Here is a 16637-nt window from a genome sequence, read left to right on the forward strand (position 1 = left end):
TCGCGGATGGATTTTTGCTTTGGGCTATATAATAGCCTGTGTCGTCTCATAGCAGTCTTCAGTTAACAAGTGAAAGGCCACCAGGCCGGTCTTGTATAATCAGCAGCGGTGGCTGATTCCAGCGGCCAAACTGAGCTGCAGCAGAACCAGAGCGGTGGTATCAGGCAGCAGCGGCGAAGGTAGTGGGAAGCTGCATTTCTTCATTCAGTTCGGTGCTCCTTCGATCTGAGTTGGACCCCACCAGCGGTAATCCAATTCAGATATCGTTGGGTGAAAACGTTGGGTGTGTGTGCAGTGTGCACATATAGCGTATGTGCATCTGTATTGCTATGACATTTGCGATGATAGGGATGGCGCTGTTGCGTGTGTATGGCTAGCTATAGCGTGTGTAAGACACTAGCAAGTGTAGCATATTATGGCTATTGCGTGTATATCTTCAGCGTGTGTACGGATAGTTATAGCTTGTGTGTGGATAGCTACTGCGTGTGTAATGATTAGTTATAGCGTATGTATGGATAGTAATAGCACATGGTTGGATAGCTTATGCGTGTGTATAGATAGTTGTATCGGATGTATGAAAAGGAATAGCGTGTGTATGGATAGCTATAGCTACAGCGTGTGTATGAATAGTTTTAACGCGTGTTTAGATAGTTATAGCATGTGTGTGAATAACTAGCGGGTGTTTTTCGAAGATTATTATTGTCATTGAAAATATTAAAACGTCTTAACGAACACAGTTGTGAATTTGATTTTACAGCAGCGATTTTAACTTCTTCAGCCAGTCTTTATTCATCGAGGAAAAATTACTACCTATGAATGATCAACACTTATTTACTAGAAATTTGATTTAGATCAAAACGGGTTCTTTTGAGTATCATAAGTTATTGGTAAAAAAAGTTGCAAGTTTTTCGAGACTGTTTTTATTCTAGTGGAAACTAATATAAAATCACTCTAAAAAGGAAAGGTTTGCTTTATTTTATGAAAAGCACTAGTCCATGTCGAATATTATGAATATTGTTGGTTGCAATGTTGTGTTTTGAGCAGAATAATGAATGATTTCCTTAGGGTGACCGTCTTGCCCGTTGTTCCCCTATATCTGTTTATTCTGATTAGGTGTGTACAATGGGATGTTGTATGGTGTGTTCGTTTTCAGGTGTGACATATCCGCATAAGAAGTGTAAGAAGTGCTATATTGTCCAACGACGTGAGAGTTAAGATTGTCGCATACCTGATGTCGATGCTGTGATGTTACCTGGTTGTGATGGGCAATTGGCTTTGGTGGTACTGGAGGCGGGGGATTTCTTAATGGTGCTGGTAACTGTGTGTATCGACTTTGACTCGTCTGCACCTGCGACTGGATCGGTGGTCCTAATGGCCGCTCTTTAACTTCCTCTCCACCGTACAATGGTCCCTCGGCATTCTGCCATCCTGCTGGAAATGTTTCCGAAGCTATCTCCTGCTGCTCGTTAAGTGGTCTCGAATCGTTAGTTGTAGAATGCGCTGGCTGGAACTGAAACGGCTCCGGTTTGAAATTTACCTGCTCTGAGTGCACTACTTTATTATTTCGTTGCGTTGTCATAAGTTGCGACTGCAATGGTAGACCTGCATACGGTAGGCTAGGATTGGATAGCTCTGGTGGAAAATGCGGTTTGTTGGAGAAAATCGATTTTTCCTGCTGTTGGGGTTTAGTAACAGGAGTACATTTCGGTTTTGTTCCAAGTTGTTGTGATGTTTTCTGAGGAGGTACATAAGGAAACAGTCCTAACGGATTAATAGACGTCTGGACGGTGCTACTTGACATTAGTAAACCTGAGGAGGAACTTGACACGTTCATAGAATGCGTGAGGGGAAAGTTGTTAGTTTGTGGTTGTGTTTGAATTACACGATCGGACGCTGAGGTGGAGATACCTTCTGTTGCTGACACTCCTCGCGCCGACGGGACAACGGTTGGGATAACATTTCCGGAAACCGTTTCCGTTGCCTTGGTAGTGCTCAGCCAGTCTCTCACTCTCGAAATGCCACTCCGACTTGTTCGGTGGCTTTTCTCGCTGTTACCGTCGAAATCTTCCGGTAGTAATTCTTTATGGAGGCTTTCCATTTTTCTACGGTCCTCTTCCTTCTTTTCCTTTTCTTTTCGCAGTGCTTCCTTTTTCATCGCTTCTACCTGCTCTTGAATTTTGCCCTCTAGCAGCAGAGCTTCCATCCTAAATGACTCTTCTTTTGCATGCCTCGCCTTTTCTTTCCGAAAAATCTCTAATTTCAAATTCTCCTCCTTCTCTCGGAGCAGATTTTCGTCCTCTATCTGCTTTCGAAGCATTTTCTCCGTGAAACTTTTCTCCTCTTCTAAAAGCCGTAATTCGAGTTCGGCTCGCGCTACTCTTACGCTCGAAGATGTTGATCGTTTGGACTTGATACTGGCTGCTACGGTTACTTCAGGTTGCATGCAAGGGTTACAGCGGAAATCACGTTGCGAAATCGATTCGTCTACCCCAGCACAAGTGTAATGGTACCATAGTACACAAGATTCGCACTGCACCATATCTTCTATGGAATCGGGTTTACTGCAAGCGTTACAGTTACGAGGAGTCGAACTGTTGAGGTTAGGTGAGTCACACCGCATGGAATCCGTTTCGACGTTCGGCATCTTCTACCGGAGAATTTAGTGCGATTTCGATAATAACGACGTATGCAAGATCCAAATAAAATCTTGAAGCTTGTTGGAACTTTTGTTACACCTTTTTCGGTCTCCGAAAGCAAACGCGTTTTTCTGTTGCGTAGGCTTCAAGCTATAAATTTTATTTAGCATTAATTATTTGAATAAATCTTCACCAAATTATTGACTTACATTTTAGTTCGATTGTAGTGTAACAACGGTAATTGTGATTTTAACAACTTATTTAATATGTAATTTTAATTATTCGTTAACACTTTTTATTTTGTTCTGTGTAACGTGTGCTCTCTCCAACTAACCAGTATAAAGTATCTAATGTCTAATGTGCAAGTGTATCGTGTCAACTGTCTATTGTGTCAGTGCCCCTGTCACTATTGTGTCCGTCGCTGAATCTAGGGAAGGGTTGCCGTTCTAGCGGTGGTTGCTCGAACATCACTCTTGCGCTTGGCCATATAGAATTTTCGTCCTGGGAGCTGCTCGAAATCCATTTTTTCATACAGTTGAGTCCCTCTAAAACGACATTTTTTAAAAACGACACATCTCGCTATAGCGACATTCTCAAAGTCCCCTCAGTTTTATACTAAAATTCTTCGTTTTATTGCGACATTTAGCTATTTCAACCTTCCTCTATAACGGTATACCAAAACTAATACTTGTCATTCTTTTTTGCGACAATAGTACAGTCGAATCTCTCTATAACGACATTGCCAAATCTATGACGACATTCTCAACTGTACCTTCTGTTCGACGTATACAAAAATTCTTTGTATTATTGCGACAGTCCCTTGCGATGTCGCTATAAAGGGATTTGACTGTATGTCTCATCGTCTATTGAAATGCAGCCATCGAACTTTCTTATACAGCATCCTAGTGCGGCGTTTTGCAACGAGATCCAGCTTGAGGGTCCTGTTGGGGTGCTTGCTGACGTGAATGACCGCAGGCCCCCGTGATCCGGGGGTTGGTCCGAACTTAAGGTACTTACCAAACAGTCCCAAGCCATGGTGCGGCCTCTGCCGTACGTAAGAGTCGTCTCCATTCCACACGGTCCATGGCTGCAGTTCGCCAGCTCTGCAGTCTGCGTAGGGTCCGCAGGTCGTCTTCCACCTGATCGATCCACTTTGCCCGCTGTGCACCTCTCCGTCTCGTTCCTGACGGATTGGTTTCAAGAACCATTTTTACCGGGCTGTCGTCTGACATCCTTATAACATGCCCAGCCCACCGTAACCTGCCTATCATAGCGGTGTGGACGATAGATGGCTCCCCAAGCAGCTCCTGCAGTTCGTGGTTCATTCGCCATCTGCAGTCCACCGAAGATGGTACGCAACACCTTCCGCTCGAAGACCGCAAGGGCGCGTTGGTCCCCAAAACATATAGTCCATGTCTCATGCCCGTAGAGGACTACCGGTCTGATCAGTGTCTTGTAAATGGTTAACTTGGTGCGGCGACGAATTCTATTCGATCGGAGCGTCCTCCGGAGACCAAAGCATGCACGATTTCCTGCCATAATGTGCCGTTAAATTTCTCTGATCGTATCGTTGTAGGCACCCGATCAAACGATTTTAACAAACGGGTATCACAAATATATCTGAACTTGATAGAAATAACAAAGCCTGCAATATTCTTGATATACAAGAATAATAAAAAGTACAGAATTAAATTAACTTCTGTTATCATACACTTGAATGTTCAAAAGTGTGTTTTCCTAAAGCATATATATATAACAGAATTTGTTATTCATTTGACAAAATAGTGTACATTCTAACTAATTCTGATCTTTTTCTGCCAAAAACCTTACAAAACTTGCTATAATTTGTTATAATCAGTAAGTAATTTTGATAGGAATTTTGATATTTTAACTATTAACGAGACCAAGTTTAGAACACAAGTTGTAACAAAAAGTTCGTAACAAAATATTAAGATTTGTTATAATCCTGATATTTTTGACTGATCGGGCAGTTACCAGTGAGCCCAGATACACGAGCTCATCGACCAGCTCGATTTCATCACCACCAACTTGAACTCGAGGTGGGAGGTGTCGTGATCCGGAGAGCAAGCGGATGCTTGAAAATTTGTCTCGACGCTGTCCATTGGTAGTCCACTAGCAGCGGGGTTATCGGTTGCAGCCTGCATTGGGTCTGGTTGAGTAAATGATGAAGCATAACATGCTTGTATCAACCCCGGCGCCGGCCGCCTGCACGCAGCATGTTCAGGTCCTTCGCCCTGTACATCCGTTGCCGAATCGATGGGGCCCTCCGCGCCATCTATAGTCCTTCCTCCGGTTTGTGTGTCGTCCAGTCCCGTTCGCGTTTTCCTCTTCTGCTTGGCTAGAGTTGCCATTGCGTCCATCGCTGTTGAAAGTATCCGCAAGAATGAGCCTTTTTCCGAAGGCGCGTTTCTTTTATACGCTTTCTAAAAGTCACCAGTTGCAGAATGTGGAGCATATGTATATCTATCCCCACTCACAGTTGCTGCATATGAAGCACATACAACTGTACAATTTCTTCGAGTTCTGCCATTCCCGCATCTGCGTGTACGGTGCTGGTTGTTTATTGCTCTAAGGCAATGAAGATATTTGTAGGGAGGTTCAATTTATAGTTCTAGACTAGGAAAACTAAACAAATTAATGTACGATTGTTTATTTTATTTATTTTTATATTTTTTATTTTATACACTACATGTCAGCACCACAGGAGGTTAGCACTGTCTTCTCGTGAAACCCTTCCTTTCATGTACTTCGTCTTCGATGCATTGATCCAATCCGTTTGGCTTCAGACTTTAGTCCGATGTACGTATCTGCCAGCTTCACAACGGACCGAGCCACAATGTCGATAGCTTCGCCGAAACCAAACAGTTGAACCGACTTTTGGAACATCGTGTCACTCGTGTTATTCCCCGCTCTTCTAATAACACCTTTCAGGGCAATGTTAAACAGTAGGCAGTAGAGACCATCACCTTGCCTTAGACGTCTTCGGGTTTCGAGAGTGCCCCCGAATACCCGATACTCGGGGGCTGGAATTTTGATGTCTTCTACTCGTACACCATGAGCGGGGGCCTAGTGTGGTTGGTAACGTCTCTGCCAACCACGCTCGATGCCTGGGTTCGAATCCCACCGCCGACATAGGTGTCAATGATTGTGAGGTGGCGTGATCCACTCACAACCAACCCAACTGGTCTAGATTCAATCCTAGCCGACACCGGGAAATTTTCTGAGGCGAAAAATCTTTGGGATCACGCCTTCCATCGCATGAGGAAGTAAAGCCGTTGGCGCCGGTCCGTTAATAAACGGGTCGTGAGTTAGGGTCCTGGGTGTGAAGTCGCCTCCCTGGGCGTCGGTGATTGTCCACAATAGTGGCGGAACTAGACCGACGGAAAATAAGCGAGAATAAAAAAAAATACTCGTGCACCATGCATCGCCGGTTAGATGCTCGACAAAGTGCTGCTTCCATCTTTCGATCACCACACACTAGTCTGTAATGAGGTTGCCGTCCAAGCTCCTGCACATATCGGCTTGCGGCACGAAGCCTTTACGGGAGTTGTTCAGCTTCTCGTAGAGCTTCTGAGTATCGTTAACTTGGATCTAGGTTCTCTTGCTGGCGCTTCTTCCTTTGGAGGACTGAGTTTTGGCTGTTCCGTGCCTGTCGGTATCGTTCCACGTTCGCTCTCGTACGGTGTTGCAGCATTCTCGCCTGTGCTGCATTCTTCTCCTCGACTAACCGTTTGCATTCGCCGTCAAACCAGTCATTTCTTTGCTTCGGGGCCCATGTACCTAGTAGCGCTACAGCAGTGCTACCTATGGCGTATCGAATGCCCCTCCAGCCATCTTCCGTGGGTAGCGCTGCTTCCAGCTGTTCCGCGTATTCCTGTGCAGCCTCGGCGTCCCGCAGTGAGCGCATGCACACAGCTACTAGGTAGCGGTCCGAATCTATATTCGCACTGCGGTAGGTGCGAACGTTGATGATGTCGGAAAAGAACCTGCCATCGATTAGAGCGTGTTCGATTAGGTTCTCTGTCTGTTGGTCGGGTGATCTCCAGGTGGATTTATGGATACCTTTGCGGGGGAAGAAGGTACTTCGGACTACCATACCACGGGAGGCCGCAAAGTTTACGCACCGATGGCCGTTATCATTAGACACGGCATGCAGGCTATGATGCTGTAGTTGAAGAACCGGCCCTTTATCCTCAACTTGCACATCCTTGCGTTGATAGGCTGCTAGCCCATCACGCGTTGGCGCATCTTGCCCAATACTATGAAGCCGGTTCCCAGCTTGCTGGTGGTGCCACAACTCTGGTAGAAAGTAGACGCACGGTGCCTGCTTTTCCATATCTTCTGTCCTGTCCAACAAAGTTCCTGCAGTGCTATGGCTTCGAAGTTACGTGGATGTAGCTCGTCGTAGATTATCCTGTCGCATCCTGGAAAGCAGAGCGATTTGTAGTTGCAACTCCCAAGTTTCCAATCGTAGTCCTTATTTCGTTGCCTAGGTCCATGCCGATTGTTCCGATCAGTATTATCTCTTACGTTGTTTGTAACATGTTGTTTTTCGGGGCGGCTCGTTGTGCCTTCCCCAACCCCCTGTCTCGCCGGGGAGCCATCGTGTCAGCTCTGTTCAGAGTCCCACGCTGTCACCAGGACGTTGATCAGCCGCTCCTAACATGAAGATCAGACGCTGTTTTGAGCCGCACCATCTTGGTGAACAGACGCTCGGGTTGGCGAAGCATTTCCTATACCGTCGGAATATGGTTTACGCGCCAACGATCGCGTCGCACCTTCTCACTTAGCTATTGTCGGATGACAACATTGCCCAGGCAACACCAACCAGCTGTATCCATGTTTCAACCGGCAGTCTAGTGTAATCATATGACTCGTGGAGGTGTGAGATAGGAACTTGTGAGGGCCGAAGCTATGTTTGACGCTCCTTCCAGGTTGTCAACTCACCAACTACTCTACAGACTTTCAATCGTAGCTGCTCGTCAATTGATCCATTTCTGCGGTTGCTGTGTTCAACGCGATCCAGCATTAGAGTTTCATTGAATCGTTTCAGCACGTGTGATTTGGGGAATTTGAGGCACTTCGCAATTTCCGCTCCTGACCACGTCAGAATTTTAACGTGAGTGTGCAATATTTTTTCACGTCTTTCACGTTTCATCGTCGAAAACTTGAAATGAAACTCTCACTACTATGTAAACAAACCTTTCTCATCACTGCGCTGTCATTGGTTTCTCGTACCCGCCACAAGAGGCGCCATGGTAAATAGAAAGCTGCGACCAAACATTAAGTGAATCTAACTTTACCAACTGACATTCAAACTTTGATTCAAGTTTAACAAATATGCTTGAAAATCTGAACGATGAAACTATTCCGTATGCTAAGAGAACAGATTAATCTTTAATATGCAATACAGTTTATGTCAATTGCGGATATAGTTGATGAGTAATAAGAATTTGAAGTTCATTTTTTGAGGTAAAAACTGATTTCTCTTCGCCGGGAAAGTGTTAACACAAAAAAAAAACCCTCCTCTTAGTAGTTTTTATTGTTACCGTAGTTTTTGCTGTTTCTTACTAACTATTGAGATGAATTCAAAAATTTTGATTTGTCAATGTCGTGGGCTCGTGGCTGTCAAAACTCAGAGGCACGTGTTTATTCTCAGGCTTCTTTCTTACCCTTTCCTCATACTGAAACCACAATACCTAGATGACTTCCGCTTGACAAAATAAGTCCTTATTGGAAAAAAACTGGTCACAGTTCTCTGTATGCCTGAAGGGCACTGGGTACTGAAATGCCACTGCGACATTTTTGCTGATTGTCTTTTGTGGCGGGCCCCGATTGCTGTGCACAGGTTACGGATCGTACTCATTGATGGAGTAGAGCTGTTTTGTTGTAAGCCTGTACCCCAATTAGGTACAACATAGTTGATGAAACTAATTACCTGTTTGGGATTAGAGCTCCACACTTGGTATGGAGTTAAAAGGTAGCTTCCTAAGAAGTTGTACCTAGAGGAAGCAAGAGCTTCGCAAGAGCAAAGCAAATACTCTGAACTCTCTGGTTCAGATTTGCAGAATCGGCAGGTGTCGTTCAACACTACGCCGATTTTCTTTTAATGATAAAAAGCAGGACAGTGTCCGGTGAAGAGTCCCGTGATTATCCGTAGGTCACTACGATTTAGACTAAGTAGCTTTCTGGCGGTTCCAGGGTTCGGATAGATAAACTGTTGCCATTGGGATACTATTTCTAGCCCTTTCCAAGTTAGTAGTTCACTTTTGGTAGCGGAAATGGACGTACCCAGAAACGGCTCGGGGCCAATAAACCGCTGAGCTGATCCCTGTCTTGCTAGGTAATCAGCGTGTTCATTACCCTCGACTCCGCAGTGTCCGGGCACCCAAAACAGAAAAACTGAATTCTGTCGGGAAAGTAGAGTTTCAATGCATTCCCAAACAAGTTTGGAAGCGCATTTGACGGACTTAAGTGCTAGTAGTGCTGCTTGACTGTCCGAGAATATACAGATTTTCGCATGTCTGTAGCTGCGTTGCAAACATATTTTTGCGCAGATATATATGGCATATACCTCTGCTTGAAAAACGGTAGGTCATTTTCCCAGGGATAACGTTTCCCTAATACCGGGTCCGTATATACCAGAACCCGTTAGGGATCCCATTTTCTATAAATAAAAAATGGGATCCCTAACGGGTTCTGTATAAAAACTGTATAAAAACTGACGATGCCAGGTGAAAGATTAGGCCCTCCATTGTTCCATATAGAGCGGTTTGTTTCAATCACTCTATATGGAATATCCATGTTGGTCCTAACGTCCATCCAGTCGGAGACTGTAGTTAATAGCGGAGTTAGTTTGAACTCATTAAGTATGCGAAGGTGGCCGATTTGGTCCCCTTCAAGTATAGTTTTCCTCCTTTGCAACCTTAGAGCGCCAAGCTATGCTTCCTTTTTCACATGAAGATGTAGAGGTAGTAGGCAAAGCATAACTTCTATGGCTGCAGTTGGAGTTGTTCGCATAGCGCTGGTAACCGAAAGACATGCAAGTCTTTGAACTTTTTCGAGTTTGGCTTGCGCAGTCACTTCGTTCACCTTAGGCCACCACACTAGGGCAGCATAGGTGATTCTTGGTCGGGCAATGGTCTTGTAAGACCAGAGTGCCAAGTCTGGTTTCAGTCCCCAGGTCTTATTGAACAGAGTTCTGCAGGCCCAGATCGCTGAGATCGCTTTCTTAGCGGCATGATCCAGTTGTGCAGACCAGTTCAGTTTCTTGTCCAGAATAATTCCGAGATATTTGACTTCATTGCTGAAGCCCAGTCTGACTCCATTCAGTATTGGAGGAGTGATGGAGATCTTCCTTCGTCTGCCGAATGGAATTAGGACTGTTTTTAAGGGGTTTATGTTTAGACCCTCTTGTAAACACCATTACATGGTGGTATTCAGAGCCGTTTGCATTCGGCTCGACAGAGTTGCGTCATCTTTACCTCTGACGATAAGGACGATGTCATCAGCGTATCCAATGACCTCGTAACCAAGCTGTGAAAGCTTGTTGAGAAGTGCTTCGACAACTAGTGACCATAACAAGGGCGAGAGAACTCCTCCTTGCGGGCATCCCTTGATCACTGACATTGTTACAGACGAATCTCCCAAGGTTGCTGTGATCACTCTGCTAGAGAGCATTGCGTGTATCCAGCTCCTTGAAGTGTGGTCGATTCCCTTATGAGAAAGAGTCGTATCAATTGATGCAAAGGACGTGTTATCGAAGGCCCCTTCAATATCAAGAAAGGCACATAGCGCCGTCTCCTGATAACTCAGGGACTTTTCAATCAACGTCACTAAGCTGTGAAGAGCAGTTTCTGTTGACTTGCCGCTTTGATAGGCATGTTGGTTCCTATTCAGCGGGGAGTCTTTAAGAAACTCATCACGGATATATTTATCCATTATTTTCTCCATCAACTTGAGAAGTGATAAAGTCAGACTTATGGGTCTGAAAGTTTTAGGTAGGGTTTTGTCCTTTCTTCCAACTTTGGGGATAAACACTACCTTCACCTTCAGCCAGTTATCCGGAATATGGCCCAGGACAAAGCTGGCTCTGAAGAGGTTGATGAGTTCGGACATGATAACTGCGACCGATTTTTGTAGAAAGATGGGTAGTATGCCGTCTGGACCTGGAGACTTCATAGGGTCGAATGTGCTTAGAGCCCAACCTATTGAAGCTTCCGTGAACAGTCGACGGGCCAGCAGGATGGACTCCCGAGACGCCATATGTCTCGAGTTGTCCTGTCGCGACCCATCACTATTCAGTTCTTCGGTCTCTGTCGATCCAGGAAAGTGGGTGTTCATAAGAACCTCCAGTGTTCCTTGGTAGTGACAGTGAGGCATCCATCCTCTTTCCTCACTTGTCCTAAACCGTTAGTATGGTCTTTGGACATCGCCTTTTGGAGCCGCGTAGCTTCCGGCAGAGTTTGGATTCTTTCACAGAAACTAACTCTGGATTTCCGTTTAGCCTTGCGTAGCTCGGCGTTGTACTTAATGAGGGACGCCCTGTAGTCGTCCCAGTTAGACGTGACTTTTGCCCTGTTGAACAACCGCCTAGTTTCCCGACGAAGGTCACTAAGTTGATCATTCCACCAGGGTACGTCACGGCATACTGACCGTTGTGTTAGTGGACAGTTAGCGTGGAAAGCATCCATGATTCGGTTTTGTAGATCATTTGCTGCCGAATTCAGGTCAACTGAATTTCGAATGTTGCTGTAACTGAAAGTTCGTGAATCGATCAGGTGTTCCTTAAAGGATTCCCAATCTGTATTCTTAGGATTTCTGAACAGCTCTCTTTTCAGAGGGTTAGCCTCTATATTAAAAACGATGTGTCTGTGGTCCGTCAAACTAGTTTCATCGGAGACATGCCAATTTTTAATTCTTTCAGAAATAGAGGCGCTACACAGAGTGAGATTAAGGACCTCCTGTCTGATAGCGTTGATAAACGAGGGGTTATTCCCTACATTACATACATTGACATCGTTAGAAGTAAGGTATTCAAGTAGGTACTCACCCCTGGTGTTGGTGTCCGAGCTGCCCCAGATCGTGTGATGAGCGTTGGCATCGCAGCCGATCAGAAACGGCTTGTTGATGGCCTTGCAGTACCGCACGAGCGCAGCAACTTCGGGTGGCGGTATATCACCTTGGTCGCCCGGGAAGTAGGTCGACGCGACAACCATGACGGCAACGACGTCGCGTTGGATAAATTCTGTAATAGGTAAAAATTTTAGTTCTCTATTTAGCAGAATTGCAGTCCTTGGTTTGGACTGCGTGTCACAGTAGATTAACCTACCGTTAGGAGCGTTAAGTCCGAAAACTTTGGATTCGTTGATCCACGGCTCCTGGATGAATGCAGCCGCTAGCTGCTCTTTGGCGAATCTCCTGCAAAGAACACCCGAGGCACCTTTTGCGTGATGGAGATTCGCTTGCACGCAGCGAAGGCTGCTCACTTTGCAGTGAAGTTGCCGTCTTTGTCCGGATCGGAAGATGATCCTGGTATTGGCTGACGGCTGCTAACAGCGGTTTGGCTGGTTGATGGAAGATGCTCTTCCTCACTGTTCGGCTTCGGTTGCAGCAGTCGATTGGCAACAGAAGGTCGTCGCGCACACTGTGGCGGTTTTTGACTCCGGGGGATGCGACTGTTCGGTGGTTGATGCTTCACACTCTTGCGCGTCTTCGGCGGAACCGTCCGAGCAGCCGCGGGGTTGCGTTGTTTGGGTGGTGACAGGGCACTCACGGGAGAGCATCCTACGCGTACCTTCCCAACCGCAGGGTTGCGTTTGGGTGGTTGTGGGGCACTTCCGGAGGAGTTTCCCACGCGAACCTTTAGCCCATTCGCAGGATCGCTTTGCCTGGGTGGTGGCAGAGTACTCCCGGAGGAGTTACCCGCACGTACCTTCCCTGACATTGCGACGGAGTCTTTCCTGCCTGTGACGTTCGGCCTTCCGCTTACCTTTCGGATGCGTGCTTTGCCGAAACCGTAGTGCAGTTCATTATTCCTACTCTCAACGAGTTTGGCCGATTCTTCGTCAATATCCAGAACTAGTTCGACCAAGGTCTTTACCAATTTGCGGTTGCAGACTCGCCACATTTTGGTAGAGAGATGGTCGTTTTGATTCTGGAGTGAACGAAGAATCTTCTCGTCCGGAGAGTTCGCACTGTCCGCGAAGTAACCGACATACCGTCTGGCCTTCGACAGATCCTTCATGTGGTATACACGAAGTTGTGCTCCCTCCCATGGTACGAGAGAAGGTACCTCCCTTTTCAACCACTGCACTGTGTCGTTGTCGGCACAGGCAAGTTGCAGGAAGCCATTTTTTAGATGGCAACCGTTAAACTTGGGCTTAGTGGTTGGATTTTCCTGGTCCGCAATGTGATCGAGGATGGAGGTCCGGACAGCCTGAAGCTGGTCCGTTGTGAGTAGGGAGCTGGGGTGGGTAGCAGAAGTAACCGCAAGGCTTATAGCTCCCACCATGTCCCTATATGTGGCCGTCGGGAGCGGCTTTGAACCCGATGACTCTAAACTCGTGCCGTTCCGCAGTTTTGTAGGCTGTGGACACTTAGTACTGGTATTTGGGGACACCGAGCCGTCCGACCGCTGTCGCTTGACGGCGAATTGGTTCGATTGAGCAGGCTGCTCTGTCGGAAGGAGGGCCAGCTTCCTGGCTTCTTCGTACGAGAGACCGGAGCGAAGATTCTTGCTCAGTCGCCGCCTTTGCGCATTTGAAAGTCGCTTGACAAGGGGTGCCGATGATTCGGGTTTCCCTTCGTCATCGGGCCTTGTCTGTGGACCGGGAACTAAGTCCATTTGACTTTCGTCATTCCCTTGTGGAGAAAGTAGGATTAAGGATGAATCAGAGGGTCCTCCGTCCAGCGATTCGCTGTCGAGGTTGAAATCATCCTCATGCTCCATCTCCTCCGTTCTGCCCGGTGCGTTTGTTTTTATTGGACTACGCTCCGATGAGTCCATGGGTTCCGGCAAAGAAAGGCTGCCGGTGGCCGAATTTTGTGAAGTTTTGTCGTTCATAAAATTCCCACGAGTCGCTGGGTAAAGAAGAGTCCGCTGCATCAGTGACCTGCGTGATGCAGTAAGGGCTAATTACTGTGAAGGGTGCCCTGGTACTCCACAGGCTCCGTTAGAGGCTGAGTATTTCTTAAACCCCTCCCCCACCACGTCATCTACCGGCACGGGTCGCATAACACCTGAGCTTAGGGGTTTGAACCATTGGATTTTACGCAACAGCCATGGTTAAGAGCTGTTGCAACCATCCTCCTTTACAGGGGCTTTGGACCTTCTGCTACAGTTCTCAATAATTCAAGTCTATTCGTAAAGGCTAAACTGAACCAAGAGAACCGTAACAGGCGGAGTTCTGGTCACAGTTGAAACCACTCTAGGGAATTATAATTGGTGAACCTTAGCAGAAGAAACGCGGCTTGGTATAGTAAAACAGTAAATGTAAATGGAAGGGTAAAAACATATACACATAAGCACAGTTGAATGATAAGCATGCCACATACTCCAAACAACGTTATTGCTATTGTTAAAAGCGTGGAATACAGCAGACGTCCGGGCAATTTCACAATAGACCAACGTTTCTGATCACAGAGGGTGATCCATACAGGGAAAATTATTTTTAAAGCATATTTTTTTATACCTCAATTTTTGGCATCAGAGAATTTAGCCCTGCTATACTATATTTCCAGAATATTATATTTCTTTATTAGTTTGTTTTTTAACGTTACGTAAGTTGTGTACTACGCCTTATTTTGCGAATGTTGAAATACTGTTGCTAATGTTACTCAATTTTGTAATTTAGTACAATTTTAATTAAACCTGAAAAACAGTTCTGAGTAATTATCGAAAACTGATTCGATAAGTCTCATTTTTTATGTGTAAAATTATCAAATATGACCAAAAAATTGCGACATGAACCGGAAGGTTTCGAATTATTGTGGGACTAGTTTAATTATTCAATTAAACTATGAACACGATCAGAATACTATATAAATATGTTTTGTATATTTGTGATAAACAAAAATTAGACCAAATTTTCAAACCATGTGCAATGGGTCCTGTTCTTGTTGTGAGTTCAGTTAAATTAACACCAATGATTGCACTAAACATTGCAAATATCTATTAGGCTTTCACAAATCGACTGTGTATCAGCACAAATCGATAAATCTCTACAAACGTTCGTTTGGGGATGGGATATTCCACGCGTTGTTGACCACAGAATAAAAACCTTGCATTCGAAGGTGGTAAATAATGGATAGTGCAGGATGATGAAAATTAAATGAGCGTTTGTTGGTAAGTTGGCAACTGATCTGACCTATCTACCTTCTAGCCACGCGTACGCGAGTTTTCACAGCACGTGTAGCTTTCGTCGAGAAGAAGAAACACATGCACTATTGCGCACAATAACCAGCGCAGGGTAATGAATAATGTTCACTGACAGCGAGCGGAAATATTCAGCGATAAGTTGGATAACGATGACCGTATTGATACGACCTATGAATCATCTGTTAGCTTTTAGGGGATTTTTTTCGCTCAAACTTCATTGAAAGGTAATGCAACTTATAATTTTGAAATCATAGGATTTTATAAAAATTAACCTTATACTAGAGTCATGTAGTGAATCTGCTTTTTGGAGGTAAGGGGTTCAGGTTTCAAATAAATGTTCTTTGGTTGTTGTATGCTATTTAGAATTTTTAATCATAAATGCTAAATAGGAAAGTGTCATCCTATATATTACTCAAAATAGACTTGTTCAACGAAATTACTTTTAAAAACACTTCCTGGCCATTCCCAAGCATTATTTCATTCAATTATGGCTTAGCCTCTTCGGACTAGAAGGGTTTCAAAAATGGGAATAAACAAAACTAGGTTGAAAGGATCCGATTTTTCCGTTACGATACTACGATACTGCCATCGGGCGAATAATGTGATAAATGGCGCGCACATTGCCTGAAATGCTTATTGATGTGTAATACGAACCACGAGTATCGCAATGGAAAATGTGTATTTTTACGGATGTCGCATCACGATAAGCATTGTCAACAGTGTTTCCCTGTCTTCGAACGTTTTGGTTGTGTTTCGTCAATGTTCTACTGCATAAAAAAGATTAGTTCGGATTACACAAAATATTACCGGGAAAAGTAATGAGCACAACTATCGCGAAAGAACACGGTGCACAACTCGTGGTGGCCTGTGACATGCTCTAGTTGGCGTTTGCAACGTGTAGAGCAGCGTGAAATAGTAAATATCACGAAGCATGGCACAGCACCGTAAAACACGAGTACTCCAGTGTGGTTTACTATATTTATATCGGGCAGGAATCTCCAGCTGTGTCTCAACAGGTTATTATTGCTTTGTTACTATCGTTGATATTAATAATAATCAGTATTTGCGAACTATACAAAATGATATTGGAAAAGGAAACTTACAAATTAAATGAAACTTACGAACTTTTGATAATAAAGTTCTATTCCTATAATTACAATAAGGTATGCAAACTTATAACAAATTGAAACAAGAAATAATTTAAACTGCTTTTCCTTGTTAGAATTAGCATTGTAATTTATTACATTCTCCCCATTAGAAAGAGAACGGCTAGTCGCTATATTCAATACCTGTTACAGAACACGCGATCGCGGCAGATTCCAACGATGAATTCTCAGCCCACACTCTACGTCACGCGCACGTATTCCGAGTAAAGTCAATGACACACTTCTTCTCACGTTGGAAGCGCTGCTATTGTCTGTAGGGTAGAGCAGGGTTAGTTGGTATGCAGCTCGTTACTGTTTTGACCACTTTCTATAGAAAATGTTACAAGGAAGCTGTGCATTGCATATTTAAAGTAAGATTTTCTTACAAGGCAGGTTCATAGATTAAAGTGCGAATCCGGTATTTTTTTTTTGTAGCTGGTGAACCAAAGTTTATGA

The 16637-nt window shown here is 44.8% G+C and overlaps 1 protein-coding gene across 1 annotated transcript in view; it reads left to right on the top strand.

The window, feature by feature from the left end:
- Nucleotides 1-16637, top strand: part of LOC129728105 (uncharacterized) — a 65803-nt gene that overhangs the window by 25649 nt on the left and 23517 nt on the right. The window lies entirely within an intron of this gene.

Source organism: Wyeomyia smithii, chromosome 3 (assembly GCF_029784165.1).
Source record: "Wyeomyia smithii strain HCP4-BCI-WySm-NY-G18 chromosome 3, ASM2978416v1, whole genome shotgun sequence".
Classification (NCBI taxonomy): Eukaryota; Metazoa; Arthropoda; class Insecta; order Diptera; family Culicidae; genus Wyeomyia; species Wyeomyia smithii.